We start from the raw sequence: 10,242 nt of genomic DNA, 5'->3' as shown, positions 1-10,242 counted from the left end.
GCACAGAAGCCCTGCGGTCCACCGAGGGTGAAGATCCCGGCGGCCATCTTCACCAGGTAAGTAAGAAGTCACCGGAGCGCGGGGATTCAGGTAAGCCCTATCCGGTTTTCTTTTTTAACCCTTGCATCGGGTTTGTCTCGTGCCGAACGGGGGGGCTATTGAAAAAAAAAAAAAAAAAACGTTTCGGCGCGGGACAACCCCTTTAAGTCTTCCTAACCAGCAATGTGTTTCTGTTTTTGCATCGCAACATTCTGAAAGCCGTAACAATGTTGTTTTCCTATTGACTTACTGTATGATGTTTTTTGTTTATTTTTCATTAGCCACATTTTGGGGTACAAGTAACTTATAGGGGTTGTCCAGCTCTGAAGATTGATGATCTATCCCCATAATAGCTGATATCTGCTGCCCAGAACCCCACCGTCCAGCTGTTAACCAGACTACTGTGTCGGTGTATGGAACCAGAAGCAGACAGCTCCGTAGACTTTGTAGTGGCCGGCCTTGTTATCGCACAGCTGCTAATTAACTGAATGGAACAACGCTGCATTACCCAGAACAGCTGATATTACAAGTATGGCGTTATGAGTTCTAGCATCTTGAAGGACAGATTTAAATGCAGACGAAGCCACATTGCTTGTACGATCAGAACCCCCACCAGTCAGATGTTGATGGCGTATCCTGAAGATAGGCCATCAATGTTAAAAACCCTGATCATTTTTAGTTCCATCAGGAACTATAATGCATTGCCATTACATTGAGAAGCAACTTATCAGAGCCTAACAAAGACAAACGTGCATAACAACTGCCGTGCAACCATCGGCACCTCAGCGATTGCTTTATAGGGACACTGATGGAGTTGTAAGGTTCTGCATAGACGGACTCAGACATTCCAGCATGTTGCTACTCTGGCAAAGAACCAGGACCATTCACAGATGACTCTTGGAACCTGGCGCATCCTGACGACTGCACCAACTTCATGTAAGCCGATGTCAGGCTCACTTGTTGACCCAGGGAGGACAGAACCAGCAACACCTGCAGGGGCACTGATGGGATTGTAAAGGACTTCCCAGCATGTTGCCACCCAAAGAACCAGGACAGTTCTCAGATGACTCTTGGAACCTGGTCCATATTGCCTACTGCACCAACTTTATGTAAGCCGATGTCAGACTCACTTGTTGACCCATGGAGTACAGAGCTGGCAACACTTGCAGGGGCACTGATGGGATTGTAAAGGACTTCCCAGCATGTTGCCACCCAAAGAACCAGGACAGTTCTCTGATGACTCTTGGAACCTGGTCCATATTGCCTACTGCACCAACTTTATGTAAGCCGATGTCAGACTCACTTGTTGACCCATGGAGTACAGAGCTGGCAACACCTGCAGGGGCACTGATGGGGTTTTAAAGACTTCCCAGCATGTTGCTACTCTGCCAAAGAACCAGGACTATTCTCAGATGACTTTTGGAACCTGGCGCATCCTGCCGACTGCACCAACTTCATATAAGCCGATGTCAGGCTCACTTGTTGACCGAGGGAGGACAGAACTGGCAACACCTGCAGGGGCACTGATGGGATTGTAAAGGACTTCCCAGCATGTTGCCACCCAAAGAGTCAGGACAGTTCTCAGATGACTCTTGGAACCTGGCGCATGCTGCCGACTACTCCCAACTTCCTGCAAGTCAATGTCAGGCTTACTTGATGGGCCGAGGAGGACAGAACCAGCAACACCTGCAAGTTCTTAGGTTGAGGTCAGGGCAAGCAATGTTTCAGAAAGCTGGATATTTAGGCTTAGGATCAAAGCAGAGAAGCAAGCAGACATCATGAACACCTTCACTAGGAGCTTTATTGCTCAAGCACCTCTCTGTGGAAGGAAGTATTTTAAATAACTCAAGGATGACTGGGTTAAGCTGGAAACAAGAAAGCTGGATGTGCATTCCCCATGGGCAGACACAACATCTGGAGGAATAGTGTGGCATCTGCTGGATTCAGAGAAGGAAGGAAGAGGTAAAACAGGGACATTGACCATGACTGGCAGCCATAGGAGTAAGCTAGCCCACCGCTGCAGAATAAACTACGTGGAATCTGGCAGTAGGAAATACTACATTGTTCTCCAGTGGATAATAGTAATGCAAAAATACAAAAACATTCTAGACCACTTTAAGATGATCATTTGAGACCCTTTTAGACCCTCGAAGAATTTACAATCATCTTCTGTATAACAGCCATTAATTATAGCACAAGGGGGGTCCAACAGTTATAACAAGTCTCTGGGATAGAACAGCAATCAACCTTTGACCCTCCTTCCCAGCCCTTCTCCCAGTCCACCCAATTATCCAGAGTTTCCATTATCTTATGGGAACCACAATTGGAGGCCGGTGGCTTTTTATGTTTGATGTGAGCCAGCAGCCGACCTACAGTGTTTGTATGTTTGTATGTTTTTCTTAGCAAGTAAGGGAACTGAATAATTACCATGTCTAAATATTCTATGCTGCTATACATCTCTAAATTCAACGATGTGGGAAGCTCTCTTAAAACAGATTGCCGCTTTGAAGTCATCAACGTAATTGGGAGAACTTGGGGAGACGGCGACCATGTGGATCTCATTGTCTCTAACCTAAGTGACATACAATCCTAGCAGCAGATTTTTAATCTGTGGAAGGGCCGGGATCTTGCATTTTGTTGTATAACTAATGCTTTGTGTAAATGTGGTATATGTTCACTGGTATGTTGTATATGATGTACACTGTGTTGATAGAAGTACTAGGATCCCCACCAATCCTGTGCTGTCAGACGAATGGGATATGCAAATTGGATATGTAAGCATAAGGTATAAAGGAGAGTATGAGAGAGACATATCCCAGTGCAGAAACCATCAGATGCCCCCAGGTGTAGAGATGACAGGCTTCTAACAGGGTCAGATGGTGTGGGATGTCACCAACCAATCAGTACGGATGTCGCAGCCCTTTTGGAACTTCCAAAGTCCACTGTTGGCCATGTTATTGGGAGATGGAAGCCATCCGGTGTGTGCCGCCACATTCAGGGAGACCTCGTACACCAACAGAACGTGGACAACTTAGCCTTGTAGGAGCTGTGAAGGCATCACACACATCATTTGCTGAAACTGTCGCTCAGGTCTCATAGGCTACTGGAACATCCATTAGCACCAGAACCATCCACAGGGAATGGCATGTGAAGGGTTACCATGGACGAGCGGCTGTACACCATCCTAGTAACACAGTAGATAATGCACAGCTATGCCTACCATGGGGCTTGGAGCACAGTTCTTGGACTGTAAATGAGTGGCAGCAAGTGTTGTGAACTGCTGAATCACAGTCCACCATCTTCCGATCGGATGGCGGCACTTGAGTGTGGTGGTTGTCTGCAGATCAGTTTCTATGTGACTGCAGCATCCCAATACTGGTTTGGAGGAGGTTCTGTCATGGTGTGGGGGAGTTTCTGCTGGGAAGGAGTTTATGCTGAGAAGGACGGGGGCCATTGGTTATGGTGAAGTCCACCATCAACAGCAATGGGTATAGAGACATTCCGGCAATGTGGCATAACTTACCCTGTGGTAATACTCTGGTACAGCTCCGTGTCTTTACCAACATGATCTAGCACCATGTCATATAGCATACAGTGTTCAGGCTTGGTTTGAGGAGTAGAATGTCTGCAAACTTCATTGGCCAGCCAAAAGTCAGGATCTTGGTCCTTTTGAGCATCTTTGGGATGGACTAGACAGCTGTATCCATGCACGCCCAAAATGTCCATCATCTCCAGCATCACTATCTGAACCTCTCCTCAAGGAATGGAGGCAAATCCCTCCACACATCTATGGGAATTTGGTGGAAAGCAGCCTAGCAGGGTTACTGCAGTCACTGAGGCCAAAGGTGGCCGAACACAGGATAGAAAAATGGGAATAAAATTGAATGTCATCACCTTCTACGTAAACTATTAAATGGCCTATCCTCAGGTTAGGCCATCAATAGTAGATCAGCAGGGTTCTGTCTCCCAGGAGCTCTTCCGATCAGCTGTTCTTTGGGCCTGCGTGCCTGTGTACTGAGCTGATTTCTGCAGGAAGCTCTATTCTTAGTCCATTTATTTCAATAGGAACTTGACCTGCAACACCAAACCTGGCCACTATTGTAAGAAGAGCGCTGTTTGCTTCCTGCAGTAATTAGCTTACTGCATGAGCGCAGCAGCCTGGCAAATAGCTTATTGGTGGGGATCCCAAGTGATGGACCCTTGCTGATCTACTATTGATGACCTCTGGATCTGAAGGTGAAAGGAGTCCAACGTTACTAGATGGGGGTCTCTATAAAAGGAGCCGTGCAGTGTACAAACCGGGAATAATCAAGATAATAGTAAATCAGATATTTTGGGTGAATTTTGCCAAATATAACAAATTTTGTGCAAACTGAAGATTGCACATGATATAATGATATGTCATTTAGTCTCAGTCTGATCTCTGCTAATAAATTACCCATCAGTCCCACATGACAGGTCTATAAATCCTCCACATCCTTCCTAAACCTCCACATATTTGGTATTCTTATTTGAGGCCCCACAACGTACTATAATTCCATGTGTATAAAGGTAGCAGGTAGGTCTGTAATTCCGCCGGCCTCCACCGTGTGCTCGGCGCCATCTGCTCTGGAGATATTCCCAACTAGTTTCGTTAATGCCACAGCCGCCGTATTCACAACTGTTGATATGAGGAAAATGTAATGTGATTGAATTTGGACAAGAGCCTTAAACAGACCACCCCTTCTATTTATTTTCATGCCAGTCAGATCACACAACCTCTGCTAAACTGTTGAAAGTATCCCGCGCTTTACATTGCGAGACATTCCTGTGTGCCATAAATATCCTTCGTCATCTAATTATACAGGAACCAAATGAACTAAAATAGCTCACATTTTATCACATCTACCATATACACTATGATAACAAAAGTATTGGCCCCCCTGGTCAGGTGATATGTGAGCATTAGGTATAAAGGAGAGAATCCTGCAGAAGATCCAAGTACAGAAACCATCAGATGCCCCCAGGTGTAGAGCTGACAACGGGGTCTGGTGGGGGGATGTCACCAGGTGTAGAGCTGATAATGTGGTCTGGTGGTGGGATGTCACCAGCTGTAGAGCTGACAACAGGGTCTGGTGGGGGATGTCACCAGATGTAGAGCTGACAACGGGGTCTGGTGGTGGGATGTCACCAGGTATAGAGCTGACAACAGGGTCTGGTGGGGGTTGTCACCAGGTGTAGTGCTGACAACGGGGTCTGGTGGTGGGATGTCACCAGGTGTAGAGCTGACAACAGGGTCTGGTGGGGGGATGTCACCAGGTGTAGAGCTGACAACGGGGTCTGGTGGTGGGATGTCACCAGGTATAGAGCTGACAACAGGGTCTAGTTGGGGATGTCACCAACCAATCAGTACGGGACATCGCAGCTTTTGGACCTTCCAGAGTCCACTGTTGGCCATGTTATTGGGAGATGGAGACCATCCGGTGTGTGCAGTGCCACCACATTCTGGGAGACCTCGTAAACTGTCAGAACATGGAAAACAAAGCCTTGTACCAGCTGGGAAGACATCACGCACATCGTTTGCTCTCGCTCAGGGGGTCTCACAGGACATTGGAAAATCCATTAGCACCAAAACCCCCAGTAGGGAACGGCATGTGAAAGATCTCTCCCATGATCTGTTTATCCCCAGGACTGCAACGGTAACCAGAGGGCATCCTTGGCATCTTGGGAAAGAAGGTTTCATCGCCAACAAAGAAGAGGGTTCTTTACTGTGAGAGCAGTGAGACTGTGGAACTCTCTGTCTGCGGACATGGTGATGGCAAAATCAATGGAAAAGTTTAAGAGGGGACTAGGCGTCTTTTTTGAGCACTACGATACTGCAGGATATAGACATTAAATAACCAGCGGGTTGTTGATCCGGGTCTCGGAGTCAGGTAGGAACTTTCAAATGTTGATCCAGGCATTATTCTGACTGCTGTAATATAAAGAGATTAATAAAGTGTCCCCTCACCTGTCCAGTATCAATCAGCTGCCGTTCAGGACACTAGCGATAGGCTTTGGAAGTGATCTGTAGAGGTCAATCACCGTCACCCATCTAAAAAGGGGAGTTGTAATGATAGATAAATCTTGTTATTTGTATAGCACCAACTTATTCCGCAGCGCTTTCAGGTAATTTACTTATTACCCCCCAGCAAGCTGGGTGCTCATTTTACCAACCTCAGAAGGATGGAAGGCTGAGTCAACCTTGAGCCGGCTACCCTTAGGTCGTGAGCGAGAGCTTAGGACTGCATTTCTGCTGTCTTAACACTCTGCCACTCTGCGCCACACGAGGATATATAGGAGGCCTCTGCTTTGATGTACATATGCCTGTAGGAAGTCCTTTGTTCTGTTGGAAATAAAAATAGTCAGTGGCAATTGGATGCTAAGTGACCCCTGCTGGTGTGGAGTGACACCTTTGTCAGTTCACACAGCCAAAGAGGTGCCAAGATTTTTAGTAAGAGAATCTTTTAATAAATGTTATTGGGTCATCTGTTAGGCCTAGCTTAATATGAAATATATTTTCAGAATCATGCCCAGCCGAGTAAAACGCATCCACACACATTGAGGCCTGAAGCCCAGAACCTCCGGAATGGCATATCTACATAACAGGGCATAATTTATGGGTCACACTTGATATCGATGAATAGATATAATCATGACCGAAAATATGCCGGGCCTATAGTCCTAATCGGAGGTCCTCACGCCAGGATATGACTGAAAATGGGGAATTATGATTTTGCACAAGGGACACCACACAAACCCTAATTGTCAATCCACAGAGATATGCTGAGGTATGTGGAGTGTCCCTTCGTTTCAGGAACCCCGCCAATCAGACTATTCGACCGATATTCTGGTAACTTTCTTTTAATTTTTCTTGTTTATTTTAAATATTGCTGAGTGTGTATTACCTGTATTTCTTATACTCCCATGTAACAACCTATTTTGTATATCTTTGTACATATCTATATTTTTGCTAGACCTTTTCTAGAATAAATCTGCAATTTATTAGTTAAGCCTTGTCTGTTTTAAAAATGAATCATAACTCCAAAGATTGTGTCCGTAATTCATAGGTCTGGGTTCCAGCTTCCCTTAACAGCTAGTAGTGGCAGCGTGTATTTGTGCGAGTATTGTAGAGCTCTGCAGTGCGCTGGAATGGGTCAGGTGGATGATTTGCGGTTTCACTTCATATGCATGCAGAAACTCGGAAAAGCTGGGTACAAATCTGCCTGTATTCTAACAACTTCAAGCTTGCATTACTGCTAGGGTGATCGATCGAGGCTCAGCCGTGACAGTTGGTAGTGGCGAGGTGCTCAGAATAGTCGATCCGTGAGTAATCGGGGACAGAGGTGGGATTGATAGGTATTTCCCCTCTCTTACCGGTACACGAAACCAGGTGTATACTGCTGTACGTGATATGAGCATATTGCACATTTGGAAGCACAGATCCTGGATCTTAATACACAACACTGAGATCCATTGGCACCATGGAAAGGAGTTTGCTACTCACTGAGCACTCACTGGGGTAGATGTGGGGGTGAATGGTAGTGTGGGAGAGCAGGATGAGCAGGCAGGAAGCTGGGTGACAGTTAGGAGGGGTAGTGAACCAGAGGGGCTAGTCCTGAACTGGCACACCTCAACAAGTTTGCAAAGTTAGCAGAAAATAAGGGGATGCCATTACAGGGTCAGCATCGCTGCAGCACGACATGGCCTCTGAACGCCAGGGAGATGACTGCTCCAGTAAGAAGGGGAAGGGGAGCACAGGATAGGCTAGACAGGTCCTAGTGGTGGGGGACTCAGTTATTAGGGGGACAGACGGGGCAATCTGCCACAAAGGCCGGGATAGTTGAACCGTGTGTTGTCTTCCTGGCCCTGGAGTTTGACACATCACGGATTGGGTTGACAGATTACTGGGAGGCGCTGGTGGGGATCCAGCAGTCATGGTACACATTGGCATTAATGACAAAGAGGTAGTTGGTAGGTCCTTAAAAATGATTTACGGGAACTAGGATATAAGCTTAGAGTAAGGATCTCTAAAGAAGTATTTTCTGAAATGCTACCTGTACCACGTTCCACACAAGAAAGGCAGTGGAAGATTAGAGAGGTAAACAAGTGGCTTCAGAGTTGGTGCAGGAAGGAGGGGTTTGGGTTCCTAGAGAACTGGGCTGACTTTACTTTTGGCTTCAGGCTTTGCCATAAGGATGGGCTGCATCTCAGTGGGGAGGATGCAGCTGTGCTGGGGGAGAAGATGGCCAGATGGTTGGAGGAGTGTTTAAAGTAGGGGAGGGAACCTGTAAACTGAGGGAGGGAAATCAGAGAGATAGGGGGGGAAGGAGTTGTAGACAGTGACCTGGGACTAAGTAATGGAGATGGGGGTGGAGCGATAGGAGGGCTTAGTACAATTAGAACTGGCAGTTAGTAGGGATACATGTAATATAAAAAATAACCCAAACCTTCTAAACTGAATGGTGACTAATGTTAGACGTCTGACCAATAAGTTTGACGAACTGGAAGTAGTAATGTTTGAGTAAAACTTTGGCATAGTGGGCATAACAGAGACCTGGTTGGATAAAAGCTTTGGCTCGGCGGTGAATTTACAGTCTGTTCAGAACAGATCATAAAAACTGTAAAGGGGTAGGAGTTTGGCTTCATGCAAAATCCTGTTTAAAGCCCACATTACGAGATAGAAAAATGGGATGGAGATGAGCATGTGGAGTCTCTATGGGTGGAAATACATGGAGGGAAAAACAATGATAAAATCCTCATAGGGAAGAAACAACCAAATATAACAGAAGCCACTGAAAATCTATTACTGAGGTAAACAGATGAAGCAGCAAATAAATAATGAGGTAATTATTATGGGGGACTTTAACTATCCAGATAGAAACTGGGAAGCCGAAACCTGCGGATCTCATAAAGGTAACAACTTTCTGTCAATTACTAAAGATAATTACCTTACCTAACTTGTACAGGACCCGACTAGAGGGACGGCCATTGTGGACTTAATACTAACCAACAGACCTGACAGAATAACAGGGGTGCAGATTGGGGGCACCTGGGAAATAGTGACCATAATATAATACATTTCAACTTGTCTTTCAAGAGAGAGTTTTACAGAGGAGCTACGAAAGTACTACGAAGCTGCGAAGGTCAAGTTCCAAGAGCTCAGAGATGTCCTTAAGCTTATTAACTGGGACAATGTCCTCAAAAATAAGAGTACGAACAATAAATGGGAAATGTTTAAGAACATCCTAATTACTTATTGTGAGCGGTTCATACCTTACAGGAATACAACGGTTAGTAATAGGAGAAAACCGATGTGGCTCAATAAAGATGTAAATGGGCAATAAACAACAAAAAGAAAGTGTTTAAACGACTAAAACAAGAAGGCAGCAAAGAAGCACTAAAAACCTAAAAGGAAAAAAAAACCATGTCATATAAAAAAGCCCACAGGCTTCTTCTTGCACCACTCTTTGACCCCTTTGTGTGGCCTTTGGTGGATGATTTTGGTGTCATTAGATTTGTGACATCCTCACCACCGCCATAAAATCATAGCATTTGAGTTTGATAGATTAAGTAAATGTCAGGTGAGGATAAAGTTCTATGTTAAAGGGGTTGTCCCGCGCCGAAACGTTTTTTTTTTTTTTTTAACCCCCCCCCCCCGTTCGGCGCGAGACAACCCCGATGCAGGGGTTAAAAAAACAACCCGCACAGCGCTTACCTGAATCCCGGCGGTCCGGCGTCTTCATACTTACCTGCTGAAGATGGCCGCCGGGATCCTCTGTCTCCGTGGACCGCAGGGCTTCTGTGCGGTCCATTGCCGATTCCAGCCTCCTGATTGGCTGGAATCGGCACGTGACGGGGCGGAGCTACACGGAGCCCCATAGAGAACAGGAGAAGACCCGGACTGCGCAAGCGCGGCTAATTTGGCCATCGGAGGGCGAAAATTAGTCGGCACCATGGAGACGAGGACGCCAGCAACGGAGCAGGTAAGTATAAAACTTTTTATAACTTCTGTATGGCTCATAATTAATGCACAATGTACATTACAAAGTGCATTATTATGGCCATACAGAAGTGTATAGACCCACTTGCTGCCGCGGGACAACCCCTTTAAGTCTAGCGGCGCTGTTGTGCTTCGGCCAACCGCACCGCTAGGGAGAGTCAAGCTTTGCTAAGCAGCGTTCA

This window comes from Eleutherodactylus coqui, chromosome 3 (assembly GCF_035609145.1).
Source record: "Eleutherodactylus coqui strain aEleCoq1 chromosome 3, aEleCoq1.hap1, whole genome shotgun sequence".
NCBI lineage: Eukaryota > Metazoa > Chordata > Amphibia > Anura > Eleutherodactylidae > Eleutherodactylus > Eleutherodactylus coqui.
Note: the sequence above shows the minus strand (reverse complement) of the source record.